Raw genomic sequence first — 9,862 nt, 5'->3', positions numbered from 1 at the left:
GGGGGGGATGTTTCCAGTGACAGTGTGTAACAAGATTTATTCTTCCTTGGAAATGTTGTTAAATGCTCGTACGCGTTGCTCTAACGAGCAACCCTGACTCCTCTCAGCATAACAACCCGGAACACTCTATTCACCTCCCCCGCGGACTAAAATTTCCCTAGTACTGAAATTTCTGACAAAAGTAGTCCCACGGGACTCATCAAGTTAATCCGCGAGTTTCCCGATTAATTGCGCGAAAGGGCTCGACGCCCGCGTCGGTTGCGTTTCTGTAGGTTTCCGTAGGGTAGGTATATACGTGTATACGTGGTACTCGAATGTTTTCGCGATTATCCGCTAGGCGGCCACGCGCGATGAGTCGAACTAAAAGGACTAGCTTGTCACGTCGCGTGGCACGTAGTAATGTGTAAAGACGCCTAAAGACATAACCTCGTACGAAGCATATACATATGTATATAACCTGGGAATATGTAGTTTACATTAAACTGGACGCGACATGCATATCGAAAAATACACAGTAAAAGGGCGTGCCAGGTTTGTACGTAATGGGTAAAAAGTTGCCATTCCGTCTCGCCCCTCGCGCACAATATGTCCAACGAGCAAGAGTTGTGGTCTCTTGGGAGGTACTCGGAAACTTGTTGGGGTAGTAGGACTAACTGTAACTCAGTTCGATAATTTGACATTTTACGACTAACTGCCCGAAGGAAGAATGGTCGACCTTTCCTTGCCGAAATAACGTCCATCTTGATTCGGCCATGAAATGAAAAAGCTTGAGAAAAAATATCCAAGAAAATTTCGAACTACATCGTACGTAAGTAAGCAAAAAATGGTTATTATTCTTACAAGCAGTATACAAACGTGACAAGTAACGTGTTAATATTTACACTCTGTTTTACCGACTGGCAAATTTTTACCCATGCTCATCGCTCTCCTCGTCTCTGCTTACGTGAAATATTTTCACTTTTACTTATTCATGTATAAGGAAAAATTGTTTTTCTTAAAAACCAAATTAATACTTCACACAAAGATAACTCCATTCGACATCACGTACTATTCAGATATAGGTAAACCGTGTGCAAACAAATTTTTCTCCAGCAACGAACAGTCTGCTAGACAAACAAATGATTCGCAGACCTTAACCAGCATGTTTCTAACGTGCTTCACATATAGTCTACTCCTAACACGTTCATCGTTAGACGGCACGTCTAGCATTGGAACTTTTATGTCACGTGCATATCGCTTTGTGTATCGTGCATATCTCGCGAGTCGATCTAAATTCCCTTGTTGTCATTCACAGACGGCGGTAAGGGGTACCTCTCGCCGGGATAGGAAGAAGCGAGAACGCAGAGAACGAGGTTGCGGAGGATGGAAGCAATGCATCATGGGAGAGGGAGTTACCTACGTGTCCGGGTTTTCGTGGAATCGAGTTTGCTCCCGTGTCAACGTAATAATACATTTTCGCGGCAGTACCCATGCCTGCGGGTAAAATGGTGGAAAGAGAACAAGTGGACTACTTGTAGCAGTCAAAGCCGGACTCTAGGTAAACTATCGGTCTGTATCAGTGCATGAACTGGCCATAACTTTATTTTATCCTCCTGGGTTATATCTAGATTTATCGCTCGGACGTTGGACATGCTATTTCGGCGTTATTTATGGCGGCGTCACCGTAACGCTGGGAACTTGGCGTTGCATTCGGTATACCTACATGGAACGTACGCGTATGCAGTTGTACGAGGAGAGAGTCCAGGTAATACAGACATATAATATAGTACAATAATACCATTCTATTCCTATGTGCATAGTGACAGCGTCCATTCTCTGTACCTATATTGTACAGGGGAGTTATCTTCACCCAGTTGTCGTTAACGATATATACATATATATTAGAATTCTCAAATTTCATTTTGTATCCTTACCTAGTAATTCTTCATTGCAGGACGTTTCTTCGTCTAATTGGCACCTGTGGACCCAGCTTAATTCCAGCTATCATCCACGCGCTTAATGAAATACGTTCTCGTGCACTGAAACTTTACACCCCTTTCCTGCCAATTAGCATCCCCACTGCGTTTTCCAAGGAAAAGCGGGTCGTTCGCGCTATCACTACAATTGTAGGTAGATCTGTTTCTTTCTTTTATTACTCGAGCACCTCTACCGTTGAATATTTATATAGTAACAATCGTAGTTGAGATTCGTGCTTTTACTTATTCGCCTTGGAATTTACTGTTGAAAGTGTTTGCGTTGAACGTAATAACACCAAGGCTTTTTGTATACAGTCTTCTGAATATAGTATATTTAGGAAAATGAATTCTGCCGAAGTAGCCTCGAGGAGATTATAAGCTGTTTTGGGTAAACCCATCATTCTCTTTGTGTACCGGACGTTATCTGGTGTCGAACGAAATACGAATTACAAATACGTAAGAGACGGAGACGGTTTAACACCCTTGAAGACTCGATGTATTATTCAAAACATTCACTGAGACGCGACAGAAGCATTTATGGCGTAGATCCTTGCAATTAATTTAACCAGGTGCTCGGGAACATTCGTACCGCTCGATACATCCCCCCTTATCTGGATTCGATTAAATACGGCATTAAAGAAGCAATTATTTTGTATCGCAGCGCATTTTAATGGGTACTTGGCGAAATCGTTACGAGAGAGCGAAGTCGGTTAAAGGGACTTTTGAGAAAGGACTAACAACGCATAAGGGATTTCGTCAAGTTATTTTAGATGCGGATTAATTATTCGAAGAACGATGTACGCGGGGTAAGGTCTTTTGTATACCGAGAATAGTTACGTGTATTTTTGTCAAACTTCTATATCGTTGATAAATGGCAGCTTGTAATGAAAGCTTCTTAGGATCGACGAATAAAAACTTATTTTGCAAGAAATACTCATTAAACGCGAATAAAGTCTATTTTCAATATGATAAGCTTGAAAATAATATTTATAGGTATAGTATCTAGTTAATATTAAGTTCACGTATTACAATAACGAATAGCATTGCCGTAATGATATTTACTGATTTTTCGTATGAAAAACCCGTTTATGAATGCGAGTACGGTACATTGTCCGACATGTCTTTAGCAATTATATTGCTATATTTATGCATCGTATGCAGGTATAGGTGGTATCCTTTGACCAAATGGAATGATCATTAATTACGTTGGCGAGCTCAGCGGTAGTTACTTTTTTTTTTTTGTACCGAACGAGGTTTGTTCCTTTGAAGTAGTCGGGAAGCGAACTGAAGTTTACTTTGCGTGAAGCCACGCAAATTGTGTCGCATTCATTAAAAGACGAAGAAAAAGAGCAGGCGAGAAGGAAGGAAGAGGAATTAGGAGCGAAAAAGTCGTCGTTTATTTGATGGAATATGAACGAGCCTGCTGACAAGACGTGGGATGAAAAGAAAAAAAATATTAATATTACAAAGAAACAGCGAAGAATGGTATCCATCATCAAAGTTCTTTTCACTCTTTGTTCCTGGTGTCTTTATATTAAAAAAAATAAATAAAGATAAGCAAAATTTCGGAATGCCTTTAAAATATGAATCCCTGTGCAAAGCTGTACCCAGGGGCAAAATCTTGCTTGCCTCTTTTTGTCCCGCATTTTGCTTGCGATTTTCGTTTCCTCCCGTTATATCGTTCTTCTTCCATTCATCTTGAGGTTCCTCGAATTCACAGAGAACTAGTGCAAGCTCAATAGCTCAATACGAATACGCGAAAGACTTTGCGGATATGTATTTATATATTCAAAGGTGTATGAATAAAATATGCTTCTGGGGCCGAAAACAAAAAGTTCACTTCAATTCGTGCGCCTCGATTCTTTCCACGCGTTCACGAAGGAGCCTATCACTCCAGGCGCTTTAGCTCTTGACTGCTGGGGCGTGCAACCCCTCTAGAACGGAAGTCGTCACCAGAGCCAATATTTCCATGTGCCGTGTTCTTAATATCCAGGTCGCAGTGGAGCCACCGAGAATCCTTGCGATATTTTTCTCTTCCCACTGCTGTCGCGCAGTGCAATTTCTATAAGCAGAATAAAATAGGCTGGATCGGTTCTACCCTGTCTTTGCGAGTCGCGGTAAACCCAAAAATCTTCGAGTTTTAATAATGAAAGCCCGGATATTGGATTTCATGGAAATATTTTTCCTCCCCTTTTAAGTACAGTTTCTCATAGTTGGTAAGCTAATAAATTCTTTCCCGGAAAGCCCCCGTCAGAACGGAATATGCGGGATGAGCTTTCTCAGTGGGTCTAGGGGGCGCGGGTCATCACGTCAGATTCTCCTAGTCGAATTTGCCGTGTGGGATAATCGCGCGGGCTTTCGTGCTTCTGCAGAGTCATCAGGGAAGCCCGGTGGGGTCCTAAACATCTCATTGTGGTTCAACCCCTCGAGGTAATACGATAGAAATTTCCCTGCGTCATTTTGGCTTCGCTCTTCTGCCGCCCTCTCGCGTTCCGGCCTCTGCCTGCTGTCCCACTCTTTATGTCTCACCCTCCATCGCCGACCAATTTACAATAGTCAGATCCGTGGGCGCATCGATCAACCCACCTATATCTATTCTTTCTTCGCGACGACCTGGCAGATAGGGTTGTCGCCTTTGAGAAACGGGGCTGCGTTTAAGGAAGAGGGTCTCACCCTTTGTGCTCGGCGACATCTCGAGAAACGTGAATAGCTGAGTTTTTAGGGAAAAACAAGAAAATTAAAAAAAAAAAAGCATAGAGAATGACAGGGATCAAAATTGACGACGCCACGTAAAAATAATATTTTTCTCGAGCGGACAACTTGGGGTAGTAAATCCTTGAGCGATCTTTTTAATGGTTCTTTTTTTTTCAATTATAATGATGTTTGATAATGAACTTCTAATGCTCTTGGGATCGTTGTGCTTAGCGAAATTATCAATGGTGGCTTAGCTATGATTTAATGGCTTGTTTCAAGTGGATCTCAGGGGATGGATATATTAAGCTTGTACAAAGTACCCATCGTAAACTTGCTATTGTACTGTAATAATGCCCTTATGAGGTTGTTGGAATTTTCGAGTTTATTTAAAAATTTTATTGCACCGCAAAAGCCCATTGTTGGGGTTACGCTGTTATTCGAGAATCATGCACGAATCGACAATATGAGAATTTAATATTTTAATCACCTTCGATTAAGGTCCATTGAAATATTGCCAGACTATAAGTTACTATGGGATGCTATCGTCTAACATACAATTTATTGACACTTTGACGACATAATATTAGCCAAATCCAATTATCTTGCGACTTTGTATAGGTACACGAGTATCTACATATATATATATATAGTGTAATATATTATTCATGGGGAATTTATAGGTTTATTTCATTCACGCTATATCTATAGTGCCCTCGCATATCGTATAATATATCCGGATAATAAAATTTGACAGTATTTCTTATATTTTTCCTCGAACGAAAAGATCTCGACGATTTTCCGTGAATTCTCGAGGCTGACGTTATCGACTTTTCAATTATAACGAGAAAGAAACCTTCGTACTGCCGATTATCCCAAGAAAGGTAGACTCCGTCGTGAAAGTGATGATAAAAGGAAGAGTCCAGTCTCTCGCGAAAAGCTGCTTACGTAAAACCCGAAGGGATTTTATCGGCAAGAAAAAGTGCAATACCATTGCATCCAGGGAAGAGGCTAGTTTTGAGGAAAAGTAAGGAAAAAAAATAAAAGGAACAAGGGAGCAACAGTGGAGACGGGAAATAAAGAAGTAAAATCCCGTAAAAAGAATGCAAGTGGAAGTAGTTGAGTTTACACGTAATTAACAGCGTGAATTATTCCCGCGAGACTTTTGCATAGGAAGCGTTACTTGCTGCATCCCGTGCAGTATTACGGTACGGGTGAGGGAGGGGGGATTTCGGGAAGTCGCGAAGGGGGGTGGCTAAGGCACTTACTTTTTGCTCCGAAAGTACTGTTACTCACGTTACCAGGTAATTACGCTACTTCTAAGCTATTCTTAAGAGAGCGAGCAAAAGTTGGGGGCGTCAGGAGGACCGACCCCTAATAACTGAACGTCCTATTTACGTAATACGTAAGTCCCGTGTGAATGGAGGGAAAGACACTTCGAACGAATGGACGAAGGATATCGAATAAATCAAATTGATTTTATTTTTCTTCCATATCCGGAAGTTCAACCCTCCCGACCTAACTGCTTGTCACGTATACTATACATGGTGGGTATATGTACGTAGATACGTAAGTACATACAGGGGTGGTTCACCTAGGGCAATCATTTATCTCGCATGTTTGCAGATGCGCTTCAATTTACGTGAATGCTCGCTCGGGAAGATAGCAGGAAATTGGGGTGTTAAGTATTATCATTGGTGGGTGGTCAGGGTGGGCCACTCGGAATAGGAATGGGAATTGGGGGTGAAGAAGGGCCTGCCTTCGCTTATGTGTATACCTATCGTTGGAATGATTTTGACTCTACCGTGTACGACTGTGTTAAGGGATACAAACGGAAATAAATTAAAATCTCAGACTTGATTACAATTATCTTCGGGCAGGACTTATTTTTCTACTCTGTGTATATATATATATATATATATATATATATTAAAATTCGTTACCAATACGATGTCGCAGGAACTCTCGTCAAACAACACCTATATATACGCGTACACTCGTTCCACGTTCAAAGGTAAAGAGGAGGATTTAAAGCAGTAAAGTAAAAATCGACAAATTTTCATTTTTTTTTGTTTTCGTAAAGTAGTTTTTATTGTGAAAATTCCTGATGTCGATCTGCCATACTATGTGTAAGAGCTGTCAAAAGTCTTATAGATGACGCAATCATACCACAACGTTGATCTCTCTGGTTCCGTTTCTTCCCCGTCACCCCCTTTCTCCCCCACTGGATTTCTCTTGGAACAAGAATTCACTGTATTCTGGATGATTGCTTGCTAATCTTCTCACGTGGTAGTTTACTCATAGCAACCCTTAGCCATAACGTGGTGGGGTTTCGTATAATTTTCGACTAATTAGTAAACCCGTAAACGAGCAGTATACTCGGTACCAAATAATTCTGTGTTGTAGGTATATGCGAATGTTATTAAACCGCCATTCATATTTCGTGCCTCCATTCTGCGAGAAGTCTGAGTTTCATCTCGGAAACTGTATTGGTTTCATTAGTTACATTACTCGGAACAGGGTTACCAAGTCTGATTGTGAGATTCTTTTGGTACACTATAAAGGAGGACACTATAAAGGAGGCCGGAGCATTCGTTTCTTCCAAGGACAAAAATTCAATTAGGTTCATGATTTATTTGCAAGAGTTAAGAATTTTTTTGTACGATACAGTCATATGAGTGACGTATAAAATAATAATAATTAAGAGTTTTACGATTATTGCATTATATCGAATAGTTGTGCCAAAACGCATCTTCTTGAGATATCGAGAAGATAATAATTGTGAAATGTCACTGATGCAGGATTCCTTCCGTTCATGCTAATTTACAAAGCGGATCGAAAGACTCTCTCGTTGAGTTCACGGGAGCGTGCGGCGTATTACGTGAAATACAGATATTTTGCATGATCGAATATGTAAACCTTTCAGAAAACGCATCAAACGTCTTCTGAATGCATTCGGGAAGAAGCTTTGAAATAAAATTTTTATCCTTTGAAGTAATTCCTTGCGGAACGGGTAAAGCGAACGGGAAGCAATAATGTCTTCGCCGTTTCCCAATTTCTCGATCGCGCCAGAAGAAACGTCGGGAATAACATTGAAAATCAAAATCGAATATAATAAAAAGGACGAATCTTTTTCTCGTATAAAAGAAATGTGTATCCAGGATCGTTCATTCGTACGAACCATCAAACCGACAATTCTCCAATCCGTTCCTTCATACGTTTTCGAAGATCCTTTTCGTGCAGGTTTACCAACGTTACCGAACTTCGTCCCAAAACTTTTGGGTAAGCACTTCCGACCGTTGAGAATGGACGAACTTTATTATTGAAAAATGGATAAAAATGTGACAGGTTTTCGAGTATCCACGACGAGAGAGGGGCGGAGAGGGGAGGAGAAGAAGAAATGAGAAATGATAAGATTCGGTGATAAAGTTCACGCGCGGATGCATTTTACGCGTGAGTTTATAATAAAGTGAAAGTAACCTAAACGAGTCCAAAAGTCTCTAATAAATGTCAATCCCTTTTTTAATTTATAATCAATCTCTCGTGTGTGGTAAAAATAAATTTTTTAAGTGAGACACGGATCTATTGCTTGTAAGAAAAATTGAAATTACGATCTTTCAATGTAAATGAAAATACATTATCTCGTAAGCTGCTAAATCTGACGGATAGAGCGCTAGAGGAGAGGAAAGAAAGAGAAAGTAAGACGCAATGAATATGTAAGAGATAAAAGAAGGACACGAAAACACGTGAGAGAATCCCAATGGAATCCTTACTTTCTGACAGTATGGTGCACGTTACCGAGAACACGTGGCCGGGAGTAGGAATTATTAAATGAACTGCAGGTGACAGGTTAAGCGCGTAAAAATGGGATATGTCAAAATGTCAAGCATCGGGGGGGAGTTTCCGTCGAGTAACCTTTCATTTGTCATCCAGTACATTCATGGCAGTTCGTGCGTTCTTCCCCAGACTCATCGCTTTTATACAGAAAACCAGGAAAAGTCGACTCTTCAAGATTATATCTACAGAATAGGTGACCCTAGTTAGGTTTCGTTTCATCATCGCCCTTTTTTACCCTTTCGCGCTATACGTGTGACAGGGGAGTATACATATACATGGAACCCTGGGACGCATATGTTACTCATACGAATACATGGGTAATATCCATCCCTTAATGTATATATATATATATATATATATATACGTGACGTCATTCACACGTCTAAAAATAATACAAGAGAACACTTGGGAACATATACCTATACGACCGATGAAAAATCTAGAGACTTTTGACGTAACGTATAGTCCTTGTCAAAAGCAGATAATGTCAATTTTTCATACTTTTGTCCTTCATTATTTTTCACCCGTTACGCCATTGCGTTTACCTCGCATGACACTTCGTACGCACAAACCGTGGTCACTTGGAGTCTGAATATAATTCATGGTATTAATCGTTCGCTCATGTGACTCGCTGAAAGCACAAAGTTCGACGGCAAATCCAATGCCGCTTACAGTCACGATATCTCTCCCAGGGCGCTGATCTTTTTACTTGGATACAAATCTGCAATAAAATAAAAGAAACAAAGGTCAGGTTATTTATGACCAGCGAGTGACTCGCGATTTTCAGGAGAAGTTGTCCTCGTCGCCAAAGTTACGGCGGCGTTACGCTTTATCCGAGAAAGTCGAAGCGATCTGTCGATATACAGCATCCATCCATATAACGTACTGTACGTACCGTATTCCATTACTAATCCGTCTTATCAATCACGTCTTTATCAGTTGCACCGACCATCCCGCCGGGGGTGGCTTTTTTATTTTTCTATTCTTGCTTAGAATCGTGAAAAGTCGTACTCGAGAAATTGCACGTGTAATCGATCTTTGAATTATGCAATCACGTGTTGTTTTGGTTTACGATGGATTTTTTCAAATTCTTCGTATTTTTACGAGATTTTTATTGATTTATTGATAATACGATTTTTTCATTATTCTCGCTTGACAGTCTATATACCATAAGATGACAGGCATCCAATAGCATCGAGCGAGCGGTGGCAGGTCGACAGGCAAATTTCGGGAATAGGGGCTGAGCGCAGGGGATGGTTTGCCTTTCAATCTCACGTGCGGTTTCCGTACTGTGGGATAGTCGACATCGACGATAGGCTTTATCCATTCTCTTTCCGGTTTTCTGTGTCGAGTTTGGTGGTGGTGGTGGTGGTGGTGGT

At 40.8% G+C, this 9,862-nt stretch overlaps 1 long non-coding RNA gene across 2 annotated transcripts in view; it reads left to right on the top strand.

The window, feature by feature from the left end:
- LOC112494315 overlaps positions 1–2,892 on the top strand; it is a 4,539-nt gene extending 1,647 nt beyond the window's left edge. The window contains exons 1-4 of one of the 2 annotated variants that reach the window (XR_003059599.1): positions 701–808; positions 1,295–1,537; positions 1,608–1,744; positions 1,934–2,892. This is a non-coding gene — a long non-coding RNA (uncharacterized LOC112494315). Of the gene's footprint in view, positions 1–700; positions 809–1,294; positions 1,538–1,607; positions 1,745–1,933 lie in introns of those variants that run through there. The other variant, XR_003059600.1, reaches the window with a different exon arrangement.
- Positions 2,893–9,862: the final 6,970 nt, after the last annotated feature.

This window comes from Cephus cinctus, unplaced genomic scaffold (genome assembly GCF_000341935.2).
Source record: "Cephus cinctus unplaced genomic scaffold, Ccin1 Ccin1_scaffold0407, whole genome shotgun sequence".
Taxonomy (NCBI): Eukaryota; Metazoa; Arthropoda; class Insecta; order Hymenoptera; family Cephidae; genus Cephus; species Cephus cinctus.
This window is presented reverse-complemented; position numbering and strand designations above follow the sequence as displayed.